Source organism: Pinus tabuliformis, chromosome 7 (assembly GCF_031772625.1).
Source record: "Pinus tabuliformis cultivar Carrire ecotype Pingquan chromosome 7, CPIR1, whole genome shotgun sequence".
NCBI classification, from domain to species: Eukaryota; Viridiplantae; Streptophyta; class Pinopsida; order Pinales; family Pinaceae; genus Pinus; species Pinus tabuliformis.
The window spans coordinates 1,816,495,195-1,816,513,371 of NC_142293.1; the positions used below are offsets into that span (position 1 = coordinate 1,816,495,195).

Genomic DNA, 18,177 nt, shown 5'->3' on the forward strand with positions numbered 1-18,177 from the left:
GAAGAACTGGACTCCAAACATAGTGGACAAGGGGTTGACCCCTTTTGTTTTCCAATCAAAAACATGTGGCACTCCAAAGTGTGGTGTGGGGGCACAAGGTCCTCCTCATGGGTCTCCAAGTGGATCGAAAATGCGAGTAGACCATATGTAAGGGCTAGGACGATGATATAAGCCCTCCCTCTGCAATGGGAGACACCCTTTGGACTCTCGAACATCTACCAAGTGTATGGTGCATGTGTGGAGTCGGTTAGGCATGGTGAACCAAGTGCATCATCCTCATCCAAAAGGTGGAACACGAGCAATCAACGAGTGGTGTTGGGGCTCCATGAAGTATGCTCTACTATGGTGGAGCCCCATGGCTCTCGACGCTCACCCTACAAGTGCCAATATGACTCTCTGGAGGGCTAGGACCCCGTATAGGGAGACCACGCCCCAAATAGAGATCTACCTGCAATCTTGCATAAGATCCAATGCACCCTTGCCTTCCAATACAACAAATCATTAGAATAATCATGTAAAAGAGCTTACAAGTCATGGAATCAATGGGGCACTTCATGATGGCATGCCCTTCCATAGTGGGGTTTGGCATGTATTAGTGTCTCCATGCTCAATAAGGGGGTTAACGAAGGACCATATTAGGTGGTTTCAACCTCTAAAGAGGGTGACATGTCCATGGTATATCCCTCAAGTGGTAGATGGCAGATGATATAGTAATAGAACGGAGTAGGGATTAGAGGAAACATCTAGACCACATGAGATGGTGCAGGGGTAGCTATAATGATGAAAGCCCACACCTGGGTATATGAGTGTCGGAGGGAGCAAATTGTGGTACATATGCCTTTTGCTTTTGATTCATTTTTCTTCATAACTGCTTGAGGTTCCATGGGTTGAGAGCATGATGTGTAATATGTAGCAGTGTATACCCACTTAAGGTGGGGCGGATCATTGCCCACGGGGGGTTGGAACAATCATGGGTTCCTTAATGATGGAGGGGGGCTCATCTAGGGCCCATAGGAACCAGGGTGATGGCCATGGATAAGGGGTAAAACTCATATCTAGCTTTTGCCTTACTAAATTTGTATGTCCCAACCATAGTTTAGATTTTGTGGTACATTCCCTGATGAGAGTGGCCAAAATATGATTTTTATTTTCTTTCTAGCTGCATCAACTTTCGAGGCATTCGTTCCAGGCCCAAACCAAGGTGTGGACAAGGGGAGGGGGAGGTGTTAAAAATGGAAACTAGGGCCAAATTCCACTTTGGACAGCTCCTTTGGGGAAGATAATTGTGGCATTGAATTCCTCTTTTCAAGAGGACCAAAATCGACCTAAAGATCATTAAATTTGGATAAGGAGAAATGCATTTTTGAATTTATGTTCTCTCACATAAATTATCAAGGTCGACCTCTCCTTTATGTCGGCTCATCAAGCCCAATAGTCACATCCCTTCAACCCCGACGACTAGTACATATAGAAGTACCTACTACCTCATTTCACACATCTATCTCACTATATTTACTCTTTGAAATAGCCGCAGGAGAAAGGTGGTTTCCAGCGAAGGAGGAAGGGCTAGGTTATTGTCTTGGCAGGGTTTTTTTATGGGCTAAATTCTTTATCAGAAGACCAAACCTCCTAGGGACAAGTGTGGGCCTATGTGTGGATTGTTCTAAGCTTCCTTATCTTCTATTATAGGTCCAAGGTTTGAGCTGAGGTTGCCACTCTGTATAAAGGTTGATCTAAGGATGTTTTGGGCGTGATATTTATGGTAAATCTATCCTTGATGCAAGTTGCATTTGTTTGGGTCACCTATAGCCAGGGCGCAAGCCTTAAGCACCATATTCTGGAGGTCGAGGATCTTCAGCTAGGAAGTCGCAGTCAGTTATGCCTCATCAGGAGGTTGTACAGTTGGTTTTTGAAGCCTAGAAGAAGGCCTAAGGGCATCATGTATCTAGAGAGATTGTCTCAAGGGAAGTCGCAGTCAATAAAAGGTCCAAAAGGCAGTGAATAGGGGCTTTAACAGACTGTGGTTATGCGCTAGCCAAACATACCATAATTGCAGAGAAGTCACCAGTCCTTGGAGCTTGCACAGATTGCCATATTTGCAGCTTTGTTTAAGCCATTTCCTTCTCTAAGGGTAGTGGTATTAAACCTTCACATTTACAAGTCATTTTGACTTTGAATTATTGTTTTCTCTCTCTCTGTTGAACATTTGATATTAATGAAGAATTGATAAAGGGTTTTCCCCATCTTGGGGTTTTTCCCTAGCTTGAGCCATATCCTTGAGTTCTCTTGTCTTGGCTTGTCTTCTGCTCCTATCATTTATGTTCTTTCTTCAATTACTGCTTATATGATAATGAGTTATGTGATTGCTAATGGAATCAAAATGGATTGATAAATGGGCTAATATGGATCCGTGAAGTAATTAAGAACATGTCCTAAATTTAACAGGACTTAACCCTATGTGGACCCAAGGGACACATGTGGACCTAGATGGGAAAATAGATGAATGGGGCTAAAATGAGTGGAAGGGGAATAATGTAGGTGGTATCAGGAAGCGGGACCACGCAACCAAAATCGAGATTTCCCATGTAGTTCCATCCCTAAAGCTAATGGCTAGTAAAGGAGATCCCATGGGACTAGGATACAAGAGTAACCCCGAAATCAGGCTGTGTAGACAAGAATACAAACCTAACCCACTCTTTCCACTAAATCCCCCCACCAATCCATACCTGAAAGTGCCCATGAAAAGTAAACAAAATTACCCAACCAAACCAATGAAAAGTCATACATTTTGGGTCACGAGGCCGACCTTCAAACATATATTCATTACAGATGGGTGAGGGACCACATGGTTGGCTCAGGTTGCTTAGAAAATAGCACATCGAGCTATCTTGAGGTTGCAAGGGGTTGTTGGTTGTCGACTAAGGACCATCTAGGAGAAAAAATATCTCCTATATACACTACCCATAGGTGGTGGGTAACATCTGGCTCCAATTGGGACATCATCTCTCAGGAAGTGCACGAAGTTGCTTAAATGGGATATCATGAGAACACTAGCAATCTCTTTATACCGTAGACCTGTTACCTGCACCAAAGACAAGCACAAGGAGCAACATGTTTTTGTGGTGTCCTATGATCACCCATGCTTAGTATTAGGCCACAAAAATCAACGAGAAATTAAAGTGCAATTTTAATCTAGATGCAACTAATCTATGATGATAATATCATATGATTAGATATCATTTTTTGGGATTCAACTGCGTTAAGTAAGTCATTCATCTATGACCATTTCCATGAGAGGTAGTCGCAACTGACTAATTTCTCATGATTTTTGAATAGTCCACTTAGCACTCATTGCATCGGGTGATGCTCACAGGGGTGAAGAAGTGGAATTGAAACTAGTGAAATAAATCACATAGTGCCAATCATCACTTCCAGGGCTTGCATCCGGTAACCAGGACTTCCGGGAGGTCACCCATCCCAGATCACCTCTGGCTCAAGCGCGCTTAACTGTGGAATTTTTCCCCACAATGAAACCCACTTAGCTTGCTACCCCATTTGCAAAACCTTAGCAAATGGGATAGCAAAACCTTAGTTCTAATGCGAAAATCAGCATGCAATGCATCCTACCCTTAAATGCATATACTAAAGTTAATATTAAGTGTAATCATAAAGTCAGTGAAACCAACATATCATCATATCAATATACATATGTTTGCTAGTATGATTACTCGTGTAACAAATCCCAAAGCGAATGCGGACACAATCAAATGGAGGATGAGGCGGGTGGGAGGTGGGAAAATATGATCTCCATTCGAGGTAAAGGAAGTCCTAGGAGAAGGAAAATAAGCCACTCTAGAAGTGTGGGGCTTTCCCTCTAAGTAAACAATAGTGGAATGAATGATCACTCTGAAGAACTTCCTATCACAATCATTGCTCATAATATTATGCTTTGTGGATGTCATAAGGTCATGATGGGAGGGGCACAAAGGGTGAGGGAAGGAAGGAGTTCAACAAATAGGTTGCTCAAGGTGATGGTCACATTGGAGAGGGAGGTCATGGAGTGATCATAATCCTAAGGGTATGTTCAAGGAGATAAAGTATATTCAACGAGGGGCTCTTCCTCGACACTATACTCAAAAGGGGGAAAGGGCAATGGTCACTTGAGATCATATGACAAGGGGTGAGGGAATCACTTATGGATGACTTAAAATAATGAACAAGAAGGAAAGGCGATGGGAAGGTGAGGTATTGTATTCAATGGAGCTCCTTTGAAAGTCATATTCTGAAGGCTCAAGTGATTTGGATATACTCCCAGAATCACAAGGAAGGCAGGTAGGAGCAAGGGCCTCATCATTAGTATCAAAGATGGAGTTTTCCCAAAAGGGGAGTCAATTATTTCCAATCGCCCTCTTTCATGCAAGGGAAAATAATGATCCTCCTTCCCAAAGGTATCGATGGATATGTCATCATAAATAAGGGGAAGACCAATCCCAACCTCATCCTCCCTATCAGTATCATTAATGGGAGCACAATCAAATTGAGGACCAACGATTTCCCTTTTCGATATGAAAGTAATCTCCTAAGAAACCGGATTCGTCCTAAACCCTCTAAATGTCCCAAAACGGGCGAATCTGACACGATTTGGTGGGACACATGTCCTCCGATCATGTCTAATCATGTCCGATCGTGTTTGATCATGTTAGCTCGTGTCCATGGACCAAGTCCGTCATGTCCCGATTATGGGGCATGTGTCCCCTTGATTAGCGTTTCGCGTAGCCCATAAAGGTCGGTTTGGGGCCACTTCACCCTCACTTTTCTCTGTCTCTCTTGTTGTGGGTGTGTGGGAGCGAATAGCAAAGGATTTGGGAGCATTTTGGAGGTGATTCAAGCAACAAGTAAGTGCATTTTTATTACAACAGTTTGCATGTGCATTTTTTTACAAGTTTGTGCAATTTTTCGTTATTTTTTTTACAGCATTCATGGCTCAATCAAGGGCAACGGGGAAGGGGCAAAGGAAGGGGAAGAATGTCCCCATTGGAGATGCCCCTCCTATTCCAATTTCATCAGGGTCTGCAAGTGTTCCCTTACTTGGAAGTAGGGCTGCAACAGCAGCTTCAAATGTGGAGGGAAGAATTAAATTAGAAAAACAGCAAGCTCAAGAAAACAAATATCCCTTGTGGAAGTATGTCACAAGAGAGCAAGGGCCAGGCAACAAGTTGAAGGGAGGAGGCAATGTTGCTTGGAAATGCAACTATTGCAACAATCATTTCATGAGCACATATTACCGTGTGAAATCTCATTTGTTGGATTTACAAGCTTGTGGAATTGCAGCATATACATATACACAAGTGTCTTTAGCTAAGAGGAAAGAAATGGAAAAAGAGGCCAATGTTGGTATGGCAAAGGTGGCTGCAACATCTAAAAAAAACAAGAATGATGATCCCCTTCCATTCTTGAGGAAAAGCAGCAACAAATTTCCATTTGAGAGTTTTGGTGGGGGACAAGCAGCAAAAAGAAAGGCAATGGCACTTGGTCCAATGGACAAGATTTTTCAAAAAGAGAAACAGGAAGAGCTTGATCTCACCATTGCATTATTTTTCTATCAAAACTTCATATCCTTTAATGTTGCATGCTCACCTTTATTTATTAAAATGTGCCAAGCTCAAGGGGCTCCATCAAGGTATGTGCCTCCTGGGTCAGAGAAGCTTAGAACCACACCGTTGACTAAGGCAAAAAGAGGTGGACAAAATGCTTGAGCCTATTAAATTAGCATGGCCAACATCTGGGGTTAGTATTGTTTCTGATCGATGGACAGATCCAGCATGCCACCCACTCATCAACTTCATGGTGTCTTCCTTGAATGGTCCAATTTTCTTAAAATCGGTGGATGCACAATATATGGGTAAGTTGTTCATTAAAGTTATTGAAGATGTACATGTTTATTCTTGTGTGCAAATCATTACAAATAATGCACATGTATGCAAGGTTGTTGGAATGATTGTGGAAGCTAAATATCCACAAGTATTTTGGACACCTTGTGTTGTCCATTCTTTGAATTTAGAACTTAAATTTATTGAATCTGATGTGCTTTGGATTGGAAGTATTATTGAAGATGCATGACATATCCGCAACTTTGTACAAAATCATACAAATGCCCTCACAATCTATAAGGAGTACACCAATCTATCATTGTTGAATATTGAAGATACATGGTTTTCCTCTTCATTCATCATGTTGAAGAGGTTGAGGGAGGTCAAGGTCGCTCTTGGGGCCATGGTTATTTCAGGGTTTTGGTCATTTTGGAAAAAGACAGATCAGGCGACCTCAAAAAGAGTGAAGGACACAGCGTTAGATGATGCTTGGTGGGAGAGGGTAGATCTACTTATGAAGATCATGGACCTTATCATTTCTTTGCTACAATTTGCAGATACATACCAACCCATCCTAGGAGAGGATTATGCGTGGTGGGATTCCATGATTGAGTCTGTGAGGAGCATTATTTTACAGAGTGAGTGCCCCGAGTATGAGACATCATCAGAGACCTTCCTCACCACCATACAGGATATTCTTGATAGGACATGGGACAATAATTGCACACCTTTTCATTGTTTGGCTCACTCATTGAACCCAAAATACTACAACCATGAGTCGCTGAATGGTGGACCTTCCCACAAATTCCCTCTTTTTGGATGGTGAAATTTCACAGGGGAGGAAGGATGCATTAAGGCGGATTTTTCAGGATAGAGCATCCCTTGATGAGGTGGAGGATGCCTTTGCAGAGTTTTCCACTAGCACTGGTCAATTTGCAGGATATGTGATTAGAGACAGGGGGGCTAAGTAGCCCTATTCTTGGTGGGAAACTCATGGGGCAACAAGCCCTCCTCTACAGCAGTTAGCCATGAGGCTCCTCTCTCAGGTGACTTCATCCTTTTGTTGTGAGAGGAATTAGAGCACATATAGGAATTTGTATAGTGTCAAGAAAAGCAGGCTGGAGCAGTCCAGGGTAGAGCTAATGGTGTATGTGCACACCAACCTTTGTCTTATTTATAGGCAGAGGGATGAGTGGTTGAAGGGAAAGACAAAGATGTGGGATGTCTTTCCTGATGATATGGGTTTGGACAACAGTGTTGAGTTGGCATTGGCCAACTTGGATCTTAATGAGCCAGTGCTAGAGCCTGTCACTTTTGATGATGGTGATATTGTTGAGGGGTCATCCTCCACACCAGCAGATGTAGAGATGACATTGGATACAGAGGAGGAGATGCAGCAGAGGAGAGCAGTGGTGACCATGATGATGACAGTGATGATGATGATTGATGACTCATGAGCTACCTACTGCATTGTACTTGTAGTTGTTTTCATTTTGTATTTGCTATTTCTATTTTCCATTAGCATTGCTACTACCTACGTAACACAGTTTAATTTTGATGACTTAATGAGTAAACTACAGTTTCTTGTCTTTATCCTATTGGATCATTGATGAATCTATCACAATTGTATTTGTATGCATAATGTTACTTTGTAAAACATGCATCTAGATGAAGATCTATGTTTGAATCAATGAATTTGTATCTTGAATGAGAATTTGTGTAAGAAATATCTAATTATATATATATATATATATATATATATATATATATAAACGTGTCCTATTCCGGGGGCTCAAGGTGCCCGTGTCGGACACTCAAATCCTCGTGTGTTGCGTGTCCCATGTCCCACTGTCAGGTGACTTAGGTAATCTCCAATACCAGCTTTCAAGGGGCTAATGGGATTACCTTCCCCAAGGTTCTCAAAAGAAGAGTCATCAGGAGTAACATCCTTGAGAAAGGTAAGGTTAGCCTCAACATAACTTTCCATAGACTCATCCTCCCCAACAAGTGTTTTCAAAATCATCCTTTTCATCATGTGGACCCAAAGAGGACTTCTCTTCTCGCTCATCACCTAGATTTTCAAGGTTTTGATGATGCTTGATGAAGGCTTTCTCTTTAATGCTTAATGCGGGGCATACTTGAAAATGTCTAAGAAAACCATCAACGAACTCCTCAATAAATGAAATGCTCCTAGGTTCATGATTATGCAACCATGAGTTATGACCATGGAGAGAGCTCATGAACAATAGTACAAGGACATCCTGGTAGACCACTTTCTCCCTTGAAGCATGCGCAATAAATATTTCCACATAATCAATTGTGGAGAGTGGATCACCATCAAATATGGGCACCCCATGTACCATCCTTTCTGTGACATGATTAGGGTGCCCAGGGATGCTAGTGATGTCCAAAGACGGAAAATAATCAAAGAAAGACATCCTATTTAGATATACATGTAAATTATGTAGAAGTAGCCAAGGTGAATTGAAAGATGCCTATAAAATTGTTTCACCCTACAAGCATCGACCTTAAAGTACAATGAAGAACTAAGGCTTCGTTCTTCCAATGGAGTCGCCAAATGATATATCAATAATGTCTTATGGGGAACAAATCACATGTTTCGTTTCCCCAGTAATGGCGCCAAAAATGTTAACCACTCAAACTAACAGGGGTTCTAGGAGGGGATCCTATAGAGCAACTACTAGGTCAAGGGGTAACAATGGAGCAAAAGCCCACTGTCACCTCAGCTAAGGCGCCCTTCTCTTTATGGACTTTCACCGATGGGAGGAGACCTGATATAATAAGGATCACTAAAATGAATATATTAATGATAGGATGAAAGGTGATCCCAAAGCCTATTCACAAGAGAGGCTCAAATATGTGGCTTGCTTGCTTGCTTGTTTGCTTGGGAAACAAGGTGAAAGGCTCTCTAAGAAGCGCTAGGAGGATTTTAGGGGATATGGTTTGAGATATGACTTGCAAAGAAGATTCCTAGACCCAAAATCCTTGTGGAAACTTGGTTTCTAAATGGTATTTTAAAGATTAACTTTGATAAGAAGTGGGACCACATGAGACCAAGTGGACCCAAAATTAGGTCAAGGGTATGGAGTTGATCACCCAATGAGGGGCTTGACCTAATTAGCGAGGAGAAGAGGATCAAAGGACAAATTTTCTTTGAGGTTTGAATTCAATGGTCCTAATGAGGAAACTAGCCAAGGAAAACAAGGGCAAGAAATGGTCCTTCAGCTACGGCTTGCTATATCTCGAGATCCTACCGTCGGATTTTCTACAAATTTGGAGGTCCTCTAGAGTTGTGGACTAAAAATTGAAGTGTTTGGATGCCTAGATTGTGAGATAATTGATGCCCTAAGTGACCTATGTAGGCTAGGCCTAGAAAAAGAGGGAGGTGAAAAGAATAGGCGTTGAAAATGATCACCAATGGAGAATTAGTGCCTTGTCCTTTGGGAGAGATGGATTCAAGGACCATTTATGGTTTGGGAAAATTCACCCAATCAAGGAGGCCTTCAACAACTTCTTATGGCATTTAGAGCATGAGAACAACTGCTCCAAGGACTTTATACTTCGATTTGCAATAAATGATGACTTATCAAGATGTATTTAACATAAATTATCTCTAGGAACATTCACCCATTCATACATGGCCCATAACATGATGCAACGCTATAAAGAACAAAAATTCCCACAATTTGATATAGAGTAGCAGTAAATTCTAGATTTGTATAGTGAAAATCCTAGCAAACTTCATGTGACAAAAGTAAATGACAAGAATAAGCATTAAAAGAGTACTTACTGGTATAAAAGAGTATATCCAATCATCAAATTATGCCAATAATGAAGCTCCAAGACAAGAAAGAGATATCCATACATCAAAATTCATCCATAACATCCAAACTCGTCCTCCAAAAGGGATAGAGAAAATTTCACAAAAGCAAATAACCCAATCCAAGTGATGATGAGAGAATGAATCACCTCTCATCTATTTATACACTCTCTAACGAATTTGATTTACCGCTATTGACCTAATTGAGCCCCTAAAATAAAATAATTTGTATAATAACAATACTTTTGGTGACAAGACCACCAAATAGCTCAATAACATAATAAGAAGCCTCTCAAAGGGTCAAATGATGAACAAAATGAGTTGTTGGGACTTTGAGGAGGCCTAATGAAGTCCAAGGGGCGTCATGAAGAAGAAGTAGACTCCAAACATAGTGGACAAGGGATTGGCCCCTTGTTTTCCAAGCAAAAACCTGTGGTGCTCCCAAGTGTTGTGTGGGGGCACAAGGACATCCTCATGGGTCTCCAAGTAGATCGAAAATGATTGTAGACCATCTGTAAGGGTTAAGACAATGATATAAGCCCTTCCTCTGCAGTGGGAGACACCCTCTGGACTTTGTAACATCTGCTAAGTGAAGGGTGCATGTATGGAGCCAGTTGGGCATGGTGAACCAGGTGCATCATCTTCATCCAAAAGGTGGAACACGAGCAATCAACAAGTGGTGTTCAAGATCCATGAAGTACGCTCTGCTATGGTGGAGCCCCATGGCTCTCAACACTCACCCTACAAGTGTCAATGTCACCCTCTGAAGGGCTAGGACCCCATATAGGGAGACCAAGCCCCAAATAGAGACCCACCTACAATCCTGCATAAGATCCAATGCGCCCCCTTCCCTTCCAATACAACAAATCATTAGAATAATCAAGTAAAAGAGCTTACAAGTCATGGAATCAATGGGGCACTTCATGGTGGCATGCCCTTCCATAGTGGGGTTTGGCATGTACAAGTGTCTCCAAGCTCAATAAGGTGGTTAGCCAAGGACCCTATTAGGTGGTTTCAACCTCTAAAGGGGGTGACATGTCCATGGTACATCCCTCAAGTGGTAGGTGGCAAATGATATAGTAACGGAATGGAGTGGGGATCAAGGGAAACATCCAAACCACATGTGATGGTGCAAGGGTAGGAAACTAAATACCATTACTTTCCAATTTGCATAGTACCACTATAGGAAACTAAAGACGAACAGGCAAATTAGGAAGGAGCAAGAGTAACAGTGATAACAATCACTCTCAGACAACTAGTAATCAAGGAGGAAGTGTACCTATTGGTACTTCAGGATTTCTATTTCAACCAGGACCTAGTGGTTTCATTTTGGTTCGGACACCTACTTCAACTATGGCAAGAGCCACATGATCCCTAACAAGATACCCCAAGTTCCATGGAAGGGGGGATTTTTACAACATTGGTACTAATGTGAGGCCATCTTGGTGGGCTAAGGGAACCCTGGAGGCATCCAAAGTTATGGAATTTCATACCACTTTTAGGGCCATACCCATGAAATGGTACATGAAGTCTATAGAAACTCAAGCTGGAGGACAGATCCCTATTCTTGCAGATACCAAGAGGATCTTCATTGAGGAATTGAAATTACCACAGCTGGAATAGCATGGCATTGCAGAGATCAGAGGAATTCAAAGGGTTCAAGGAGAATATGCATGGTAATACATGCAGTGGATTAAAGATGCATTGGAAAAACTGACCAACCCCATCCATGAAGCTCATGTGCAGGAATGTGATATTCAAGGATTGTTGCCCTTAAGGAAGATCCCACTAACACAACAGAAGATTGTATCTACTGTAGACGCCCTAGAGAGGGTTATGAAGATTGAAGCGGTGGCTAGGTATCTAGGTAATAATAGGGAAATGGGACCGCAAGGAGGATTAGACCTATCCCAGATGCAAAATCAGCTTGTCGCACTCACTGAAAATATTCAAGAATGAACTCTCCCTAAATTGACCAGACCACAAGTTTGGTGTACGAGTTTCCATACATAAGGACATCTTGTATCTAAATGTCCCATGCTGAGAGGAGTTGGACCTGTAAATCGACCCATTGGACATGGCCCAATGTGACCCTCTGGCGAAGTTGCATGAATAGTTGTTGTAGATCCCTTTCATGGGAAGAAACAATATAATGCTTTCCCAAATAGCCAAAACATGAAAAGAAAATAATTTTGTGACATTTGCAAAACACATGGACACCCTACTCGACACTGCCTGATTCTACAAAAATATTCTTCAGTGCCCAATATTTTGTACTATGAATTCTTTGGATCATCCACTCATGATACTAATAGTTGTCGAGCTCTGGATGCTCTTGCGGATAGATTAGATAAATCTACCTTTTGAGTGGTGGAAGGATAGCAGGGATATGGCGCCACTCAAGGACGAGGTGGATGAGGATTTAGAGGAGGTTGGACCAAAGGAAGAGGACCTTCTAGGTTTTACAACTGTGATGAAGTATGTCACTTGGCAAGAGACTATCCTTTACCAAGAAAAACTTGGCATACGTATTGTTGAGTAAATACCCACGAGACTTAATATTTCCCTGATGTAATTGCTAAGTGGGAGGAGCACAACCGACAAAGAGGTACCAATACAGTGAATTCTAAACTTAGGCAACAAATGAATGGACAAGGTAACAATATTAATGTTGTGACTGGAGGAGGATCCAAAACATGAGAAGATACTAGAAATTTGCCTCAAGCTATAATCCAGAAAGCCAAGCTAGGGCCTCCTAAGATGGACCTTGTAAAGCAAAAAGAGTATTTCCACCAACCAGTAGATACATTCAAGAACATCGTTGGTCCATCAACCCCTCCTATTGCGGAATTCTCATGGGACCAAGGACATCAATATAACAACGCATTCAAGGGACCTTCAAGGGACATGGAGCACATTGGTAAGTCTGCAAAAAGAACTCACTTGTGATTACATTTATTCTCGGAGATATTAGAGGATGAACAACTCACTTCTTAGTTGCGCAACACAATAAAAAACGTTATTAAGGGTCAATATACTTCTAGGGACTGTATTGTTGCTAATATCCCAAAAGGACAATCTAACATGTTTAACAAAAGGAGGAGAAGAAGAATAGACAAGGAGTTCTTATTAGATGCACGGATTTACGTTATTACATAAAAGATGTTATGATTTATTTAGGGTCTATTGTTAATATTTTGCCTAACAAATCATGGGAAGATATGGGAAAGCCTAAATTTGTATATTCTCCAATATAGTTGCGGATGGCAAACAAATAATGCATTTTCCCAACCGGATAATTGGAAAATGTTTAATTTAATCTTGTTGGAGTCAATACCTATTCTTATTTTGAGCTCATTGAAATATTGGGTGATAGAGAGCCATATCCTGCTCTGCTAGTAATCAACTCGGCATATGATAATTATGGCATCATTGATCTAAAGAATGAGACAATTACTTTTGAATATGAAGGTACCCGAGTTATTCAACCCTTGGATACTTATCAAGGGTTGTGATACACAAAAGCTGCTAATGACAACATGGAAATGGAATCATTAGAAAAGATAGTTTGGATACCATATATATCCGCTCAAATCTCATTTACAATAGAGGCAATAGTAGTTGGCTTTCTTTATAACAAGTGCCATAAAAGAGATATGCAATCGTAAAGCACCTCTACTATACCTTATCTGCACCTTACCTTTATGGAAATTATCGCAGACAAGCAATTTCATTCCTTACCTTAAATTACCAGTTCATGGCCCAAATTTATGCATATCAATTGACTAACTGATATGCCACCTTGCACTCTTGAATTGACCATCTGGATAGGGCTCGCAACGCCACCTTGAATTAGTGAATTTACCTCTCCTTTTAGTCAAGCTTGCTTGCACATCCTCTCCCTCTCCCTTATGGTCGAGCAACCTTACGACACGTTATGGTTAAGAAACTAAAGTTCCATGATTTCAAGTGTGGTACGGTTGGTCTTGCTTGTTGATATGGTTGGATGTTTACCACTTCACCTTAGTTTATTGAGTTGAGGGAGTGTTGTTGCCTGCCAGCCTGGAAGAGGCATGAAGTGGGTACACACAAGCTCACCTTTACCCTACTTACATTTCACAACCTTTTCTTTCAGACCTCACTTACCCCACCTACTTATGTTGGATGCCCCAACTTATTGCTTCAAGCAGGAAGAAATGCAGTATCTGAACTATCTCGTGCCTCTTGTAGGGATGGGCTTAAACCCCAGATATTATGGACGCCATTGTTGGGACCCTTAGATGCTTATGTAAGTGGCACAGGAACTTAGATCGTATGTGGAAAATCCCTATTGATGAAGCCAAAACTTATGAGGTTGAATCGGGACAGGGCGGGGAAGCACTTAAACTACAACTATGAACTTTAGATGCCAGAAGGACTACTCAGCTAATCACTACCACACCCTTGGATCAGAGAATCGCGTTGGAACTCCCTTCTTTCATTTTTTTAATTGTGTTGCTTAACTTCAAATATCTGGATGGGGTTGGTTGGCACCTTCCACCTTTGTTTGTGTATCGCTACGCGCCTGCCGACCCTTACTTATAGTATGCCCCTGACCTATTCAGCAAGAAAAACTCTGTGAGTGGGTGGGAACTGTGCTATCTTATCGAACCAATCCAAATATGTATTGATGAATTGAAACAGACAGCATTGTCGCTTACTTTATGTTAGAGTTAGACCACTCAGTTGGCCGATCATAATTGCCCAAGTTATGAATGAATTATTGCCTGAACTTATTAGATTAGATTATGGGATGGGGTCAGGATCATCACTTACAACCTTTACTATGATCCCTCTTTACCCTTGCCTTACCTTTTAGTGTTTCCATACAACCTCACCTTCAGAGCTAGACCTCATAGCCTTAGACCACGAACTTCATTAATCACGTCGGTACTCACTGCTACTTTCCTTCTCTTATAAGCACCAAATTGGAATGATTGATTGACAGTCTTCTCAGAGGGGCGAGAGCCAGAAGCCAGGAAACTGAAGCCTGTAACCAAGGGCCAGAAGCCTTGAACCTCTAAGCATTTTGCCAAGTAGGTCCAATAGAAGGAAGGAATCAGCCTGTAACCAGGAACCAAAAGCCTTAACAAGTCCAACAGAATAAGCCTGTTACCTTTAGCCAGAAGCCTTGAAAACCTATCACCTCTCACCTCTAGCTTCGAACCCTTAGACTCTAACTAAGGTCCCATAACCAAACCTCTCACCTCTAGCTTCGAACACTTAGACTCTAACTAAGGGCCCGTAACCAAGGGCCTGGAACCATAGGACGTCAGCCTTGAAAATCCAATTGAATCTAACCTTTTTAGCCCTTCACCACCAACCAAGCCAAGGCCAATAGCCAAGTACAACAGAAAACAATTGCCAAGTCCAACAAGTTGAATAACTAACCTTTCAATAGAAGCCAGAACCTTTACCTTTTTGCCAAATGCCAGAACCAGGGGTACACAAGCCTTTAGCCTCAGCCAAGAAAGGGCCTGTAATCAAGAAAGAATCTTTAGCCAAGTCCACAAGCCACAAGACTTCAACTTTATATCTCTAGCCTTTTCATTATTGCTTATGTAGATTGTCAAAATGATCAGAGTTTATTAGCAAATTTGTAGTGAAACTTTGATTTCCCCCCCCCCCCTAGTCCCATTTCTCTTTTCTAGATAGTTCCTCTGACACTCCTTTCCTGGTGCCGCCACCCTCTGCATAGAAAGGAGCTTAATTGATCGAGAGTCAACCCTTTTACGCTTTATGACCTCAACAACCGAACCCCTCTCCAAACGTAGGTTCCATCAATCGTATACCTCTCAATCAATCACAGTGTACCACCAATTGCTCCCGTCGAGAAACGATACCCGAGTCGGGAGAGATCCATATGTCCTATCTCTAGGTCCGAAGACATTTCAAGTCACGTTCGAAACATATTTATTATATATGTAATTATAGTGGACTCGAACGGATCGTGTATTCTCGCTCAAGATCTTGTATTTCAGTCTCCTTCCGATGTGTATTGGATGTCTGGTTCACCTCCCGATGTGCCATGGCTTGTTGCATCAATTGAGGTTATGGCATCATGGGAACTTAAATTTTCAGGATGAGAATGGTGATGTATGAGGATCGATGTAAGAAAGCGCCTATCTAGCTGGAACAGTAAGGGCTATAAGGGCATCTGTCTGGCTAATATATCCCACTTCGTCTTCTTGATCGATCAATCCATCTACTGGGCTCCTCGGCTATCGATCTATGGCTAGCTGGGTGAGGGATAAGTATCAATCAAGAAGGCCAACTCACCCAAGGACTATTGCAACCAAGGAGGAAGGATGAATCGACCAAAGCCCCCTCCCCACCCAATAAGTAAAATGAAGGCCACTTGCTTGGAAAAGAGGGGGTCATGATTAGCTTTCAAAGAATGAGCAGTGATGCGCCCATCAGGTGACAGTGAAATACCTTCTCAATGGCCATTGCCTTATCAAAGAAGTCCAATAGGTGTTTATGGATGCATAAGGAAAGAGGAGCAAGGAGGGGGTGGGGAGAAGGTCCCCCGCTATCTGGTACAGAGAGAAGGGAAGGTATATCTATTTTGTTCGCTCGTAAATAGAGAGAAAGATATCTCAAGATAGGCCACTACTACTACTATTATATTCTTATTCTCACATTCCCTTCCCCTCAATCAAAGTATTCTCTTTCTTCGGGAATGGCGTAACCGAAAAAAGAAAGTGATATTCAACCTTTCCATTCCCTAACCTAATGAAAGGTAGTTCCTTTTAGTCGAGAAAGGGAAGCAGCTATCATAGTGAATTGGATAAAGAATGGGCGTTCAAACTGGACACCTACTCTTACTACCGTGCCTCTCATAGTTCGGCTTTCTACTTTTTGTTGTCCCTTGTTTCCATGAGAAGAGTAACGGGAACACATGAAAGGTAGCAGTTTCACCACCACCATCAGCAGAGGAATCATCCCTAACGAAGACTCACTATACACATAGACTATAAAATGCCCTCAGCATTAGTGGCAGAAGCACTAGCAATTGTAGTTTAATAACCACCAACAATGGGGTAAGTAGCATAGGTTACAGCGGCAGAATAGTAAGCATAATTGGTTTCTTTGGCAGCAATAGCAAAAAAGGCAGAGGAAGGTTTAGATCTTAATGATGCCTGTGACACATTAGTTTTCCTAGTTGTAGCCCTACCTAATTGAATGGAGTCAAAGTGCGGGGTTGACCCCCCTACCAAAGAACTATTTTCTTATGATTATGAGATTTTTAGGCATCCAAGCTCGATGTCCTTTCCTAGACTTGGATTGGCTGTAAGCTATGGCTTTGTCGATCTCTATTTGCATCTCGATCTGCAACTAAAGGATATGAACTGGCTATGGTTCAACCTAGGCTACTAGTTATTGGACGAATACTTAAACTGTGCAGTCAATGACTGCTTCTATTGACTCTTGAACATGCTATCAACCTTAGAGGATGCCTATTGAACGCTGCAACTTTAGTTGCGGGTGGTGCCTTAGCCTATGCCCCCTAACTGATGAAAGAAGGTCAACTCATTTTTATAATAGACGTCAATCCACTGGTTCATCAGTTGGGTAACCTAGTAATGGATTTCGTGCCTCTACCTCTGGTTCTTAGTAAACAAAGTCAATTGCAGGCTCGGTATCTCCTATTCCTATTGCCTTCACTCTACCTATATCTTCCTCTACAGCTCTTGCCTCTGCCATTTTCCCCGTCGCCTCTGAATCATCCCTGGGAACAAGGGCATATGGCTAAGATCTTAACAGTGGACGATTTTGGAACACTCATAACGAGTAACACTATTGCACATCAAAGCCTAATTACCAGGAAAAGCAAGGGATATGGGAACACCATCACTAGGCCTTACTTTAGCACTTATATTGTCTATGGGCCTTTACTTGCACAAATAGAAGTAGCTTTCTTGCCGAGAGATCGAGATTTCTTGTACGAGAAGCGGTTCGAGAGCCAGAGTAATGAGATTTTGTTGCCCAAGCAGAAGCTACTGTTTAATCCATTGTTGAGTTTTTCCAATTGATTTGGTTGATTCAGTTAATCCATTAGTAGAGGTTATGGTAGTATTCCATAGCGAAGTTCCATAACCCATTCATGGTGACATGCCCTTCCATAGTGGGGTTTGGCATGTACAAGTGTCTCCAATCTCAATAAGGGGGTTAGCCAAGGAGCCTATTAGGTGGTTTCAACCTCTAAAGGGGGTGACATGTCCATAATACATCCCTTAAGTGGTAGGTGGCAAATGATATAGTAATGGAACGGAGTGGGGATCAGGGGAAACATCCAAACCACATGCAATGGTGCAAGGGTCGCTATAATGATGGAAGCCAACACCTAGGTATATGAGTGTAGGAGGGAGAAAATCGTGGTACATGAGTTACCCCGGCCTTTTTTTTCCACCCTTCTTCATATGC

The 18,177-nt window shown here is 41.9% G+C and overlaps 1 protein-coding gene across 3 annotated transcripts in view; it reads right to left on the bottom strand.

The window, feature by feature from the left end:
* The window catches only part of XEG113 (xyloglucanase 113), a 283,665-nt gene that overhangs the window by 108,393 nt on the left and 157,095 nt on the right, over positions 1-18,177 (bottom strand). The gene's annotated exons all lie outside the window — the stretch shown is intronic.